This window comes from Schistocerca cancellata, chromosome 9 (assembly GCF_023864275.1).
Source record: "Schistocerca cancellata isolate TAMUIC-IGC-003103 chromosome 9, iqSchCanc2.1, whole genome shotgun sequence".
Taxonomy (NCBI): Eukaryota; Metazoa; Arthropoda; class Insecta; order Orthoptera; family Acrididae; genus Schistocerca; species Schistocerca cancellata.
The window spans coordinates 183,197,374-183,213,369 of NC_064634.1; the positions used below are offsets into that span (position 1 = coordinate 183,197,374).

Here is a 15,996-nt window from a genome sequence, read left to right on the forward strand (position 1 = left end):
TTTTTCTTGAAGACGTGCAGCTCTCCCGTATGGTTAAATGGTAATGGCTTCATCTTTGGTAATATATTCCAGATGTAAAACAGTGCCCCATTTGGACCTCCAGGCAGGCTGTAGTCAGGAGGACATTGTTATCAGGAAAAAGAGCATAATTTAATCATTGCTAACACCTGGTTTAAGAATCACGAATGAAGGTTTACACGTAGAAGAGACCTGGATACACCAGAATGTTTCACACTGATTACATAATGGTAGGACAGTGTTTTTGGAACCTGATTTTAAACTGTATGACATTTCAGGGGCAGATGTGAACTCTGACCACAATTCATTGGTTATGAACTGTAGATTAAAATTGAAGAAATTGCAAAATGGTAGGAAATTAAGGAGACGGGATGTGGATAAGTTGATAGAACCAGAGACTGATGGAAGTTTTAGACAGAACATTATGCAACTGGTGACTGAAACAGAGAACAGATATACAGTAGAAGATGAATGGGTACCATTGAGGGATGAAATGGTGAAGACAGGAGATTATCAAATAGGTAATGAGATAAGGTCTAGTAGAAATTCTTGGATATCACAGGAGATAGTGAATTTAACTAATGATAGGACTAAACTGAGAAATGCAACAAATCAAGCAGTCAAAAGGAGAAATGTTTGGGGAAAAGAAAAAAAAGCAGTATTAATATCAAGAGCTCAGATGGTAAACCAGTACTAAGCAAACTTGGGGAAGCTGAAAGGAAGGGGGGTGGCAGGGGATATGCAGAGGTTTAACACAAGGGAAATGAACTTGCAGACAGTAATATATAAAGGTAATAGGACGTAGATAAGATGAGATATGATACTGCAAGAGGAATCTGACAGAGTTCCAAAAGATCTAAGTTGAAACAAGGCCCCTGGTAGAAGCTGACCTCAGGGAATGTCAGTTTGGATTCCGGAGAAATGTAGGAACACTTGAGGTAATCATGACTCTACAATTTATCATCGAATTTAAGAAAAGGAAAACATATGTTTGCAGCTTTTGTAGATTTGGAGAAAGCTTTTGACAATCTTGATTGGATACACTGTTTGAAATTCTGAAGCTAGCAGGGGTAAAATACTGGGAGCAAACGGTAATATACAATTCGTACAGAAATCAGACAGCAGTCTTAAGAGTCAAGAGATATTGAAAGGGCAGCAGTTGTTGAGAAGGGATTGAGACAGGGTTGTACCCTACCCCCAAAGTTATTCAATATGTACTTTGAGCAAGCAGTAAAGGAAACCAAAGAAAAATCTGGAGAAGGAATTAAAAGTTTAGAGAGATAAAATAAAAACTCTGAGGTTTGCAGATGGTACTGTAATCCTATCAGAGACAGCAAAGGAATTGGAAGAGCAATTGAATGGAATGGACGGTGTCTTGAAAGGAGAATATAAGATGAACATTAACCAAATCAAAACAAGTATAATGGAATGTGATCAAATTAAATCAGGGGATGCTGTGAGAATTAGATTAGGAAATAAAACACCATAAATAGTACTTAAATTTTGCTATTTGGGCTGTAAAATAACTGATTATGGCCAAAGTAGAGATTTAAAATGTAGATTGGCAATGGTAAGAAATGCATTTCTGAAGAAGAGAACTTAGTTAACATCAAATATAGATTTGAATTAGGAAGTATTTTCCAAAGATATTTGTCTAGAGTGTAGCATTGTATGGGAGTGCGAAGTAGACGATAAACAATTCAGATAAGAATGTTGTATTACAGAAGAATGCTGACGATTAGATGGTTACAGCATGTAAACAATGAGTAGGTAATGAACAGAACTGGCAAGAAAATGAATTTGTGGCATAACTTGTCTAGAAGAAGGGATTGGTTGATAGGAAATATTCTAAGACATCAAGGATCACAGGGAATAAAAATGTAGAGGCAGACCAAGATATGAATACAGTAAGCAGATTCAAAAGGATGTAGGTTGCTTTAGTTATTCAGACATGAAGAGTCTTGCACAGGATACAGGAAACTGTATCAACCCAGTATTCCAACTGAAAACCCTAACAGCAGCTTCAGCTTTTTCATTAATTTCATACATATTCCTAAGTCATGTAAATAGATGAATAGTAGTCACAAATATGGTTGCCCAAATTACACTTCATAGTTCACTCCAAGCTCCTAAATTTGTGATGCTGTATTCAGAGGTCCATAAACATAAATGAAATATTGGGCAACAAAATATTTTGTAACATTTGTATTCTGGGAAAGGTAACAGGTTTTAGTATACCAGTAAGTAATTGCATGCAGTAAATTTTTGGATAAAATTTCATCTTTTAATCTGGAATCAGCAACTTCAGCCATTCTTGAAAATGACACTGACATAAATCAGCTGGGTGATATTTGATAAGTATGTTGCTGCTAGTCCATGCCTCAAACGTCTCAAGTTCATCATACTGGTTTCAAGAATGGGCTATGTTCTCTAACAGCATTTGTAATACATTTCAAACACACAATAACTGATATTTAAACACAAAGAATTAAACACTTTAGCTTGAAATAATTGAGTTGTCAGCATGGATGTTAATAAAAATTTACCCAGGGGGCAAGGAGGGTGCAGGGCCAAGACTCTAAAATCACCAGTTCTTTTGTTATGAACATCTTAGTTTCGAGAGATACCATGTGACAAATCCCAAAGCTTATAGGTGACACAAAAGAAATTACATCCCAATGAACTGATGGTTATTCACTCACTTCTAGAACTGTTTGAGACTTTTGTAATGAATGAAAACTCTGTACTCCAGATTTCAAGCATGCAGTGGGAAGGGCAGAGACACATCGGTGGTGAGGGGAGGGGGGAGGTGGGGCCAAGAGTGCACGCTGAAGCCCCTTCCCCCTGCGGACGGCTATGTTTGTCCGGTGGGAAAATGTTCATCTTTTTTTTAACCTTTCCATCAAATGTTAGGACTCGCTGTTTAAAACATCCTCTCTATACAAATAGCCTACGAATTTGTTCATTACTGCAAAGAAAGGAGCCTCTCCTACTCTTCCAGTGTAAAGTGTGTACATCACCTACATCCACACATGCAAAACAAAAAAACGCCTTATCGTGCACTTATGAGAATAGCTGCAGCAAATCTTTCGTACACTCTACTACTAAATGACTGACGTCGCACACTCGGATATTCCGAAACGCAGAATTCATTTCCGCTGCCTACGTGTAACTATACGACTACGAAAGTAACCCTAGGATGTAACAGACGCAAGGTCTGGAAGGATGTTTAACACATCTTCCAAACTGGACTAAGTTATAAGCACCATCTCCTCCTTTCAGTTCCTTCCACGCAAATCGCGATTTATTCATTGTGTAAAGAGCTGAAAGATAAATGTGCATTAATATTATCTGTTATCACTTCGATTTTCATGTGAATATTGTTGAACACATTGGAAACGGAAAATAGTGTTAGTAGTTAGTCACAAGTCTTAAAAAGGCAGATCGTTTACTTATGTCCTATAAAAGTACTGCAGAGCTGTGACCTCCTTCGTTCTTTACCACGTGTTTTTAGTCCCCGTACCCAACACATTAATTTCGAAAAATACATAGCACGCAAAATGTGTAAATTGTTTTTACGTATCTCGTAAGAATTTGGCTAAACATTACTAATGCACAATACATTCAAATACGCACTGCGACAATCAACTGTATTTATGCTGATTACACAGATAATTAGAGTATTATGTAGATCCGATCTGTAACGCCTATGGTTCAAATGGCTCTGAGCACTATGGGACTTATCATCTGAGGTCATCAATCCCCTAGAACTTAGAACTACTTAAACCAAACTAACCTAAGGACATCACACACATCCATGCCCGAGGCAGGATTCGAACCTGCGACCGTAGCGGTCGCGCGGTTCCAGACTGAAGCGCCTAGAACCGCTCGGCCACAATAGCCGGCGTAACGCCTATCCTGGACAATCAAAAGTGAGAAGTGCGCCACCACTACATAATGTGTGTGCAGTTAAATGCGCCTATGTAGCCTACTTGAGTTTGCTTGCTTTTTAATTGCCACTGCCACCTCCACTATCCCGGATCCCGGCCCCCCCCCCCCCCCCCAACGCACCACCAACAAGGGTCACTGACGCAACAGATCAACTGTTATGCCTAAATGTGACAGCAACAATTCACTAATGCAATCTCAACGCAAATGTCGAGCGAAAAACCATCATCAACTCTTTAAAGGCGACGTTCTAAATTCATTGTGTATTTCTACAATAGAGGATTACGTATTATTTCAGAATAAATAAGCTTATCTACAGTACACGTTAAAAGTATTAAAATCCACATTTCTTAACAGTCTTTTGCTCGAGAAAATCGGAGCCCAGACGGCAAGGAAAGGATTGTTTTGAAAGGTGTCAAACTTATGATCCACCTGGCTACAGATAATTTCCTGTACAAGTTTCAGTCAAAAGCAGGCTCACCGTTCTCATGAACTTCGTCTAGAAAACAGGTTTGTTTATTTCATAAACAACATGAGCCAGTGACTGAAAGATATTCAAATGGAATCATGTAATGTCATTTTAACACATGTTAACCGTCGCCTCTCGTCACAGACGCTTCCCTCTGAACTGAGTGGAGATCTTTGGTTTTACGGTAACGTTCTCAACAGCAATATGTCAATACACATAAGCATTTCTTTCCAAAAACTAATCACCGCCCGACACAATTTGTTCGGCTAACCAACAACCCGCGTGATCTTGATCTTACTGTCGCGCAAATTAATCTGCAGTGGACTGTCGTTTTCCCCCTCTCAGATGTTTTCCTATGTTCATAATATTGTTTCTTATGTTTCAGTGTTTCAACGTTCAATCAGCGTTCTGATATCTGCTGCAGGTATTTTACTACGGAAGAACGAAAGAAAGTAAATTACGGAAGAACGTATATGGCACAAAGAAAGAATGTAAATTAGTACATCTCCTGCATGTCATCATCTAGTGAAACCGCAAAGAAAGCAGCTATGTCAGCAACATGATGCTGCTCATACGCGTAAGCCAGTCACATATAATTCACAGAAATAATAATATAATGGCAATCTAATCTCGTACAACCCCAGATCACATACATTATTACGTGATCTAGGATACAATTAAGAGTTCGGCGTGAAAATTGACTCCAAAAGAAATGGTGCATTTGACGCAAGTCACTAGTACACAGCAGAAGCTCTGACGAGCGTCACGCAAAATATGGAACGGTGGCAAAAAGATCTCCAAAACTTAATTTACTATGCTTATGGCTTTGATTGCTTCTTGTGAACGCTCTATCTCTCCCGTCCCGTAACCGCGCCGTACACGGGTGTACGAAAAATCCTAAGAAATCAAAAGCGCATTTGCAACCGCATATTCAAGGTCCCACAGAAATATTAAAATTAAAATGTATTTCTACACTTGACAAAACCTTTCAGATTTCTGAATTAGTGTACTGACTAATGCACTAATTATATATTTTATGGAGTAGGAAACAAAGCGTATCGTCGACTGTTATTGGAGGACCAACATTTCTGGGGACGGAAATTATAGTTTGGAATAAGCAAAAAATTAGCTAAACTAAAACCGACGGTGTAGACAGTTTAAAACCGACGGTGTACACAGTTAAAAAACATTTCAAACAACGCAAAAATTCTCTTACGGGTGAGAACGTTATTTTCAGTGCATTCACAACATTCTTCGAAGCGCGATAAAGTCTATATCGGATCTGTTCTCTTAAGAAAGTTATCCCCCACGACATACACACGCTGCTCTCAAAAACAGTTGCCCCCTCACAGTCTTAAATTTTCTTACCGTTCATATTTTACTTCAGACAGTTCTGTTTCAGACAGATCTGTTTCAGACTGATCTACTAGCGATAGCGACATAGAGACAGGTAGAACTACTGTAGAATTGTGCCATCGAACGTACGAATTGTGAATAAAATTCTGCTGCAGGAGTATTAAAACAACGTTCTGCGAAAAAATATTGTGCACATTTGCCATTTGTCTATTCACTGAAGCGCATGACATTCCATGGAAACTTTTCACAGAAGCTAATAAATTTTTCTATTCCAAAGCAATTCCTGGCATAAATTTAATGTCGTATCATTTCTATAGTTTCTGTGACATTCAAAACATTAATACGTGCTTAATAAACGCGTCGGAACGATTATTGTAATTCTTTCGAAATACTATATTTCGCCTAGATTTGTATATAACCCTAATGATGAGAAGTTCATTAATGATATGTAGATGTCGATTAATGTTCCACCTGAAACGAAAGCAAGGTTAACTTTCTAATATGAATGGGATCCTTGAGTTAGTACAAACGCTGCGAACATAGATTGTTTGCTAATTTCTACGAGTATAAATAAAACCGTAAACAGCCTTTCGACAGTCATTTTCATTTTTGCATCTAAGGTACGATCGGGCTTGTAGCTGAAACACAAAGCTGATGACTAGTGAGCTACAAGACTTTTTATTACTGAAAGAATACATATGAACGGAAGCGTACTTTTGTCTTCCTGGAATCTGTAATACGCCGCGAACGTCGGTTATAAATCTGAAGTGGGCTTCATGAATTGTAATAATGTGCATGAATTTTAATAATGTGTGGATTGAAAACTGCTGAAAATTAGGATACAGGGTAACCCACAATGTCCGCACACAGACTAAAATATTTGAAGGTGATCCCGTTTGCCTTGTTTTGGAGGAAGTTCAATCTCAAGTACGTTTGCATTTCAGTTTAAAGTGTGTTTCAGATAAGACTGTGCCGTAACCATTACAAAGAAGTGATCTCTGAGTTCGTCTGGCTCAATTCACAATTAAAGTTCATAATCCGGGCGCTAAAAACCTAGCAGTGGTATGGTTTAAAGTAAAAATCATCAGAAGAATTCACCCTTATAACCAATGACACATAAATTCTCATTCCTTATGCTCTGATATAAATTGAAACACGGCAAATCTTTGCGCCGCGTAGCAGCAGGGACTGGAATGCTATATAATAATGAGGCAGTCCATCGTCAGTGACCATCTAAAAACATCATTTCGGCATTCACCTTAATTTATCTTGGGAAACTAAGGAAAATGTAATCAATACAAGTTCATGTTTTAGCCACTACATGAGACATACAGTAGGTCTATGGGAGTGTTTTCCAGATAAGATCTGCTACAAGTACCATCGGACGTTCCGACACTACTCATAAAGTGAATATGAAATTTCATCGAAATGACTTGCTCATTTGGATACTACGTCGATGTTCAGGTTAATCAGTGAATTTGCTTTGCTTTTAGGTATAAACACGATCCCGCTAAACGCTACTTATTTCTTAAGAATTTCACGTGTGAAAAAACTGGGAATTAACGTAAATCAAGAGTGCCGAGCCAATAACTGCTGGAAACTAAAAACACTGAAATACATTCGTCATTTTGGTGATATAAATGTCCTATATGATTGTAATAATAGATAACAGCTATTCAGTCCGTGGAACATGCTTTATAGTTGTACAGAAATCTGAAGGGAAACAAAAGATATTTTAAAACAAATGTCTCTATAATGAGCTGCTGTGGCACACAAATCTACCATCAAACCACAGACGAACACCTTTCCCATACGCTAGGCTGTGTAATAAAATTTCACTACCTTGATGGAAAACGTTTATCAGTACTTTCGTGATTTGTCCACATGAAGATGTTCCTAAGTTTATTTACTTAAACATACCATATATAATCACATGTTTTCGCCATATAAAGATGAGAGGCGACCCCTTTGAAAAGAGTCTGAGTTTTAAATAAAACAACAATAAAGGCAAAATGACTGTCTGTAACCATAATGACAATACCTACAACTACATTCTATAGATCGGTATAAATTCATATCAGTTAAAATAATTCAACACTTCTCACTCTAAGTGTTTACAATTTTTTTAATATCAACAATATAAACCGGTAGTGCAGCAGAAATCTAGCAAGTATTTGGAAAGATTTTTTCTGCCGCTAATTAGTCTTAGGGAGGCAGCTACCCTGCATATCAATGAATACCATAACCAATAATTAAGGATGGTACAGGTAAGATTAACGTAACTATCCTTTTGCCAACAGTCGTTAAGTCTTGCAGTTACTTCGAAATTGTTCGTCATACTACGGCAACAAAAATCTGAAACCCTGTATGTCCTCCCCAGGACGCATGCTAGTTTTTCAAGAATGTAAAGAGGAATGGTAAATGGAACGCAGTAGTCGCTCCTAATAGCTGTGACGACACACCGGAGACAGCGACGACGGAGACTCGGAGTCTCCGTGGAGGCGGACAACCCAACTGGCGACCCGTGTCTGGTGGCTGCTGCAGCATTCTCCCCAGCTCTTGAGCTGTGCCCCAACCCACAATTGCGGCGCAAATCAATACAGCAGTCCTGTTGGAACAGGCGTGTGGCAGCGCCAACGTAGATGAGCGACGTGTATTACACATCCCGCCGATCTGTTCGCGATGGTCCACATCAATACTAGAGCATCATTATTGTATAACCTGTGGAAGCATTTCAATCGTACTTACACACAGTTCATCTGCTTCCTTATTCAAGTTTATCTATGCGCAGACTTTCTTTTAAAAAAAAACTTCGTGCTATTTCTCACATTGTACTTCAGTAAGTCTATCATTTCTCCTTTCTGTTGAATTCGAAGATGGCACGCGTGCAGAAATTTTGTCAGTACCTTACAGGGCTTTACCATCTGAGTTCTATCATCATCATCATCATCATCATCATCATCATCATCATCACTACTACTACCACCACCACCACCACCACCACCACCACCACCACCACCATCATCATCATCGAAAACAACAACAAAAATACGACACGCTTTCATCAGTCACCTACACGACGCAGTTACAGTAAAGATATCAGACCGGCTAATAACCTAAGTGGTGTCAACTAGAAAAGCTTCTACCAGGCCTTAAGCCCCATCATTTATTAGATAAAAATGTGTACGAACCGATTTATCTGCTTTCATCCTGGAGGTCAGTAAAAGATTGCAAGTCGGGGAAGTAATGTTTGACTGATTGATTGAAGAGGGTTATGGGACTAAACGGTGAGGTCATCAGTCCCGCGATTCCAAAGTTACTCGCGGAAGAGAGCGGGTCCGCTAAATGTGGACGGATCTAGTCAGACGCATCAAACTATAAAACGAGAAAGTCAAAACACAGAGTAGAAGGCATAAACGGGGAGAGCAAGGAAGCAATGTTTCGTTACTCGTATTTATACGTGACTCCCGGCTGTTCGCGATCCATAACGCCATTGTACTGTCCCCAAGTGGGAGTTGTCGAGCACTTCTGCGAGTTAATCGCACTGGCTGAACCAACCGGCGACAAAGCTGCGCAGCGTCTTTCGGGTAAACGATATTTCTCTTACGATTCTTCTGAGAACCTTTCTGGCATCAGAATTCCTCACAACTAGACTTGTCTGGTCGTTCCACCTTAATTGGTTATATTCCAATACTCCTTGATACTCTACAGCTGTGACTGATAAAACTATCTGTCAACCGATCGTGTAGACAAATGAAGTCACATCGCCGCTTTTAGAACGTAATAATTACAATATGTAGTACGTATCGATTAAAACACGCATACTTGTCTACGGTGGAATTCAAACTCCTAACCCATCGTTTACAGTCAACTACAGCGATAAGTTTAACCACATTTATCATTACAAATATTATGTTTCCATTAAGTTTCTCCCGCCTGCTTAGCTAGGTGGTTACGTGCTTGCCTCCCATGCAGCGGGTTCGATTCCCCATCATCATCATCATCATCATCATCATCATCATCATCATCATTTCATCCTCATCACCGGAACGCAAGTCGCCCAGTGTGGCGTCGACTGAAATAAGACTAGCACTCGGCGGCCGAACTTCCCCTTCCCCGAATGGGGCCTCCCGGCCAACAATGCCATACGCCCATTTCATTTCATTTTTCTCCCACTGTGTGTTCCGATACTCCTAGAAACCTGTTAATTATAAACATGAACATTACGTGGCATATAATCTGGATGACAGGGTAGAACATTTTTTCTCAATGGGGATCCACTGTCTTAACCAGCGAAACCTCGCTGCGTACCAAATTATTAGCTTATGCTGAACAGCGAGCTTTTTAACCAGCGTTATTGTCTGCCACTCTTTTACGCAATTCGAAGAAATAAGGTTTTCATGACGGTTTGAGAGCTGGTTGCAAGAGCTGTTACTTTTCATGGTTACAGTGTACTCCCATTTAACAATTAGTATCGTAGATGCGTCTTGTCAACCGCTACTTCTCCTACGTGTACCTCTTATTTGCAATTTCATTTTCAAAATGTTCAAATGTGTGTGAATTCCTATGGGACCACATTTCTGAGGTCATCGGCCCCTAGAATACTACTTAAAATAACTTATGCTAAGAACAACATACACACCCATGCCCGAGGGAGGACTCGACCCTCCATCGGGAGGGACCGCGCAATTTCATTCTTTTTTCTAGATTTTGGTGGGCAGTAAGGGAAAGTAAGGACAGTCACAGATACAAAAAATACCAAATTAGCCTGTACGGAACACCACACACTATCGTAAATTTTACCGCTTAACGAAGCAACATAACAGCGTTCATTCTTCCTTATGAGACTTAATGCTTTCCCGATTTTTCCTTGTTTCTCTCGTTCTACAGTATAAATGAGGTGAAGACGCACGTTATCCATTTATGGTTAACGAAGCTCTGAATAATGTCAGACATACGCAAAATACGTATAAAAATATCGCTCCCCAGATGAGTCAGTCACATGGTGCCACTCTAGCGTTTTCGTACCCTGATAGCTACTTACACACATTGCAGGGTGGTAGTTAAATATTCTTCTAGAATCAATACATCTGGGAAACGCCCCCGTCATAATAGTAAAAGCGTAAGTGGATGACTGACGTGCAAATATGTGATAAATGGCCTAGAAAGAGAGAAATATTACAGTTTATCGTTCCGTCAACGACGACGCCCCGTACAAATGAAACACGGACTCTCATTTAAATAACCGTGGTTATTTTAAAGAAGCCACGCTGGCTTTCCCGTAAAATGATGCACGGAAACAACGGAAAACTAAAGATGAATGGCCGAACGGTGAACAAAATCTCTTATCGAATGCGAATCCCGTGTAAGAACCACTGCATCACTTAACTCATTAAAACTGTCACATTACACCAAACACGCAGTGGGCAAGTAGCTTGAAAAAAACGTGTGTGAATATTTCGTATTGCAATAATAGATAGAACCCATATGTTGTTAGCGCATCAACTATTTTGAAAGCAGACGAAACACAAAATTTCTATTTAATAGAAATACCGTATAAAGTTAATAGTCCTTAACCTATTCTGATATAATATCCCTGATTCTCTGCAACCTAAACGTGAGCAATAAAAGTAGTAAAAAACAGCAAAATTATTTTATCACCCTCCACTACCACACAGCACGAAATGTCCTGCCAAAGGAAACAAAATGAGCGATAACACAATGAAAAAATCCCAAGCCCTATTATATGGGGCGCCACGACAGTTTGTTGAGCACAATCACCTACTGTGTCAATAGCTATCGGTAACGTTAGTATTTATGCTAAATATTATACAAAATGGTAGCGCCAAAAGTTTCTTTACAAAGTGGCCCGTAGATACAATGTTTCGACGCAGGACATATTGCTCCGCACTTCGCAACACGGAAAGAGAAATGCTTTAGCAGAGTATTTGTTTCCTGGTCATCAGATTAATCTAGTGCTTAACTCATAAGTACGCTGTTATTTTGTGTGTGTGTGTGTGTGTGTGTGTGTGAGAGAGAGAGAGAGAGAGGGAGGGAGGAGGAGGAGGAGGAGGAGGAGGAGGAGAGAGCGCGCGATAAGGGAGAGAGAGAGAGGGAGGAGGAGAGAGCGCGCGATAAGAGAGAGAGAGAGAGAGAGAGAGAGAGAGAGAGAGAGAGAGAGCGCGCGATAAGGGAGGAGAGGGAGAGATTTATGGAGGCAGGGGAGGGGGGACTGCAGAGCTAGAGTGAGGACGGGAAGCAGCTCGCTGCAGTGTCGCAGTGAAAAGGAGGGGAGGGGAGGGGCAAACTGTGTGTGTGTGTGTGTGTGTGTGTGTGTGTGTGTGTTCATTTAAGTAGGACCGTGATATTCTGCATCCTAGAACACGGTGCCATTTAATTACTGTATCTGAATAGGCCCTTTTCAAATTTTTGACACGAGAAGATAAATTTCCTTAGCCGGATATGGCAGAAATTCGTATGGTGAGGACAAATAACACATATTCAAAGCCATCATGAACATATTTGTTCCTTCAATTGTGATTTTCGGAGTAGACATCTAATTACTTTGGTTTAAAAAATATATTACTTGGTCTCATCTTCACCGTCCCTCTTTTTTTTTCAAAAAAAAAAAAAAAAAAAAGATGTTTGTGTCTATTATTTCAATATTTTTCCGTGCTAGAAGTAGTGTCTGAAGTCATTTGTGAAATGGTCGAATGGCAGTGCTGGCCGGCGGATCCGCCTGGGGTATTTCGGCTCAGTGCTAGTCTTGCTATTTGACATCACTTCGGCCACTTGCGTGTCGATAATGAGACGACGATAATGAGGACAGCACAACACCCAGTTCCCTAGTGGACAAAAATCTCCAACGCAGAAGGAAATCGAACCTTCGACACCAAGTTGTCGAGGCAGCTACGCTAATCATTTGATCACGAGATATGGGCTCAATTTTTGGTAATGAGTGGAAATCAAGCGCGTTGTGGTTTAATAAGGTAAAGAAAAACTGTAGTCATACACAACCGCATAGAGTGTTAGAGAACCCGAAACATTTTTTTGTATGTCAGTTTTTCCTCTCGCTCCATGTCACAAAGCTCTTATTTAAATTGTCGGTTACGGAATACATCACATTCTTCCTGAACAATAGATTAATTTCAATGCAGAACCCAGAAGCCTAATTACATGTAACATCCAAGGGACAGTATTACTTATTTCTCTCACGCATGTAACGAAGGCTTACCTATTTATAAGAGGAATACAATTGTTTTACGTGGAATCCGATCTACTGTGCAAACTGACATTTTTCACAGCCATGTAGAAAAGTTTCTAATTCCTACTCATTCACTCATCATCTGACATTAACAGGAATAATTTTAAAAAAAATCACTGAAACCTATAATAAAACACCGACCCCCTCTAATAATATATTTCAATCGCTCGTCCCTCCCACTCCTCATAATGATCGTTCATATTCTGTCGTTTGTTTAGCCAAAACTGAAATGATTTTAGGTACGTAACACAGTGGTTCAGTACCTGGAGTTGAATGTTCCAGGAACCATGGATAATTAATGGATTTCCTAGTACATAACATTCTTACCGTATCGACAAAATATCAAACGTCATGGAAAAACAAATGCAACGGGTGGAAAGCAATAATGTGAATCTGTTAATAAAAACATAAGGGACTGTTTACGGAAGAAAGGCGTCGACGCTTGTAGAATCATTTATGGCACCAAAGAGCGTAAAGCAGCCCGCAGGCGAAAACATGGCTTTTTACAAGTTTCGAATGTGGCCAGGCTGTCAAATTTCAATAAATTACAAAAAACAATAGAGGTGGCGTACTGGTTAAGACACTAAACTATCAGAAAAATAGGTAATCCATATCACTGCATGAGCACAAGTATTTTTGTTTATTTCCAGGGCCATCTGCAGCAGCTGTCCTTCACCAGACGCCTTACTTTTATTTGCAAAACACGTCGTTAGTCTTCCTGGAAATATGGTATACGTACTGTCTCGAGATTTGAATATTGAATTGTACGCCAAATTTATTTAGAAAAAATATTTTTAATGTACAAATGGCAAAGTACAGAAACGCTATCTACTTGTATTCAGTCTTTCCAGAATGACCACAGAGGAAGCTTTGTAAATACAGTAAAAACCAAACGCGTCTCATGGAAGAGAGCCTTAAATTACTGTAAGCGTCAGACGGAAGAAAGAATAATAATTTGTGTTTCACTGGCCTTTGTACATCAGCCATTCAGCTGATACGAGCGGGAAAGGTTTAGATATGTATTTTCCTATTTGAGTTTTAACGTCTTTAGAACTGAATGTTTTTATTATAATTGCATTCAGTTCAGATTCATTTAAGATGATGATGATGATTAGTGTTTTAGGGCGCACAACAGCGAGGTTATCAGCGCCCGCAGATTCATTTAAATCAACATCCATGCCTAAGACAGTATTCGAACACACTACTTCCGGTTTATGAATCAAGACCACTTGACATCCACGCTATGTTTTCGTAGTTTCCCTAAATCACTCCGCAAAACGTGCTGTATTGGTTGCACTGAATATCCCTTGGCCGATTGCCTTCCCCATTCTTCTTCGACTGAGTACGTTGATGCACCGACGCATAATCCAAGAAATACATCATATTCATGCAAAATTGTTACAATTCTTTTACACCTAATACAAATTATTGGGAACATCAAATAAAAGAACTAGCTGACAGTTTAAGGTTTTCCATAGCCGTTAGGTTTTCTACCACAATAAAATGAGCTAACAGAACCAATGTGATATCTTTCGCTAAATTGTATTTGTATCTAGTAAACAGCATAAATCAAGACGACAAACAGGGAAGGAGATGATAATGTCAGACGTAAAATGCAAGAGAAAAAAAAACCAACTATATAAATCCATTCCTTAACGAGCAAAGTATAAAAATATGCACAAGAAAGAGCGGTAATGGCAGACATATAGTATACCACGTGGTAGTCACAATGACGGCTGAAAACGAGAAATTAGAAAGTACCTACGTTCAAAGACCTAAGTGACGCCTACGAGACAGAGACGTTTTAGGTCGTGCTTCCAGTGTGAACAGCTCTTTACGGGCTAGAAAACGACGGTTGGGCAGTGAGTGCAAAGGAGATAACCAGTACACAATGCTCTCACAAGGTGTTCCAGCGCGGCCTCCCTATTGTGCTTCCTCTCGGCCCCGTGCAAGAACTCGCTACCTTGCAGCTGCATACCTGAGCAACTCTCGCCAAGCGACGTTGCCGCGTTGTGTGCACACTTCCGTAAGTCTAGCGACCTTCGGACAGCCGCCTTCTAGCTTTCGAGTACAAAGAGAGGCGCCTAGCTCCGTATGTTTGCATTTACCACAACAACAATGACGACTTCATCACACTACATTCTTACAATAAAGCAAGAGTTGTAAATATCAAATGTTAAACTGTAGACAACATTACAACTGGCTGGTAAGTCAGTTCAAAGGTCGGAAGGATGGTAAAGAGCGTACCACCTCCAAAAGGACCAAGGTCAGTGAAGCATTGCAGAGTTCAAACAATTTATCTCCATAACAATGGCACCGTATACCGTTACCTCGAATATTTCGACAGGATCTTACAATATCTAACGGAAATTTTTTACAAAATTTCGCACAGCCGACTGAACCCTCTGGTTCGCCAGCCAACCACGCCATGGACTGTAATTTTTACCGGTGCTATTGAATTAAAGGCTACAATGCTATAATTTGAGCATCTTAGAGAAAGATAGTGTGTGTTCTTTTCTAATGAATAGCGTCCGTCCAATTTAAATTTACGCTAGGTTAGACTCACTTCACTGGTCGAATAATGGTGAAGTATGGTCCAGGTCAGATGCTGGCTGTTTTCGAAACTGCTTATGCGAAATCTTAACGAACTACTAGTCATCTGATTTGACGACGGACTTAAAGCAGCACGTAGAAAGGCAGTGTAAAACGAGGAAACAGTTCATTGAAATCCGTCTGCTGTATGTTCAGCAACGAGCTTAGAAAGGCGTCAATATTTAATGATCGTTTGTTACGTAATACCAATTACCGCTGCTCAAGCAGAGATTATATGACAAAGATCTCGTTAAAGGTCATGCTGAAACGAAGACCACTTTTCGTTCTTCCAACTCACGTATGTAACAGCTAACAACACTCATACATGAAAAAGCACGCGGCAGCTTAC

General features: G+C 39.8%; 1 protein-coding gene across 4 annotated transcripts in view; it reads right to left on the reverse strand.

Moving 5' to 3' along the window:
• The window catches only part of LOC126100524 (uncharacterized), a 79,307-nt gene that overhangs the window by 34,365 nt on the left and 28,946 nt on the right, over nucleotides 1-15,996 (reverse strand). The window contains exon 1 of one of the 4 annotated variants that reach the window (XM_049911138.1): nucleotides 14,821-14,970. The exons of the other annotated variants lie outside the window; for them this stretch is intronic. The gene's annotated coding sequence lies outside the window, so the exon portion shown is untranslated. Of the gene's footprint in view, nucleotides 1-14,820; nucleotides 14,971-15,996 lie in introns of those variants that run through there. 4 annotated transcript variants of the gene reach the window in all.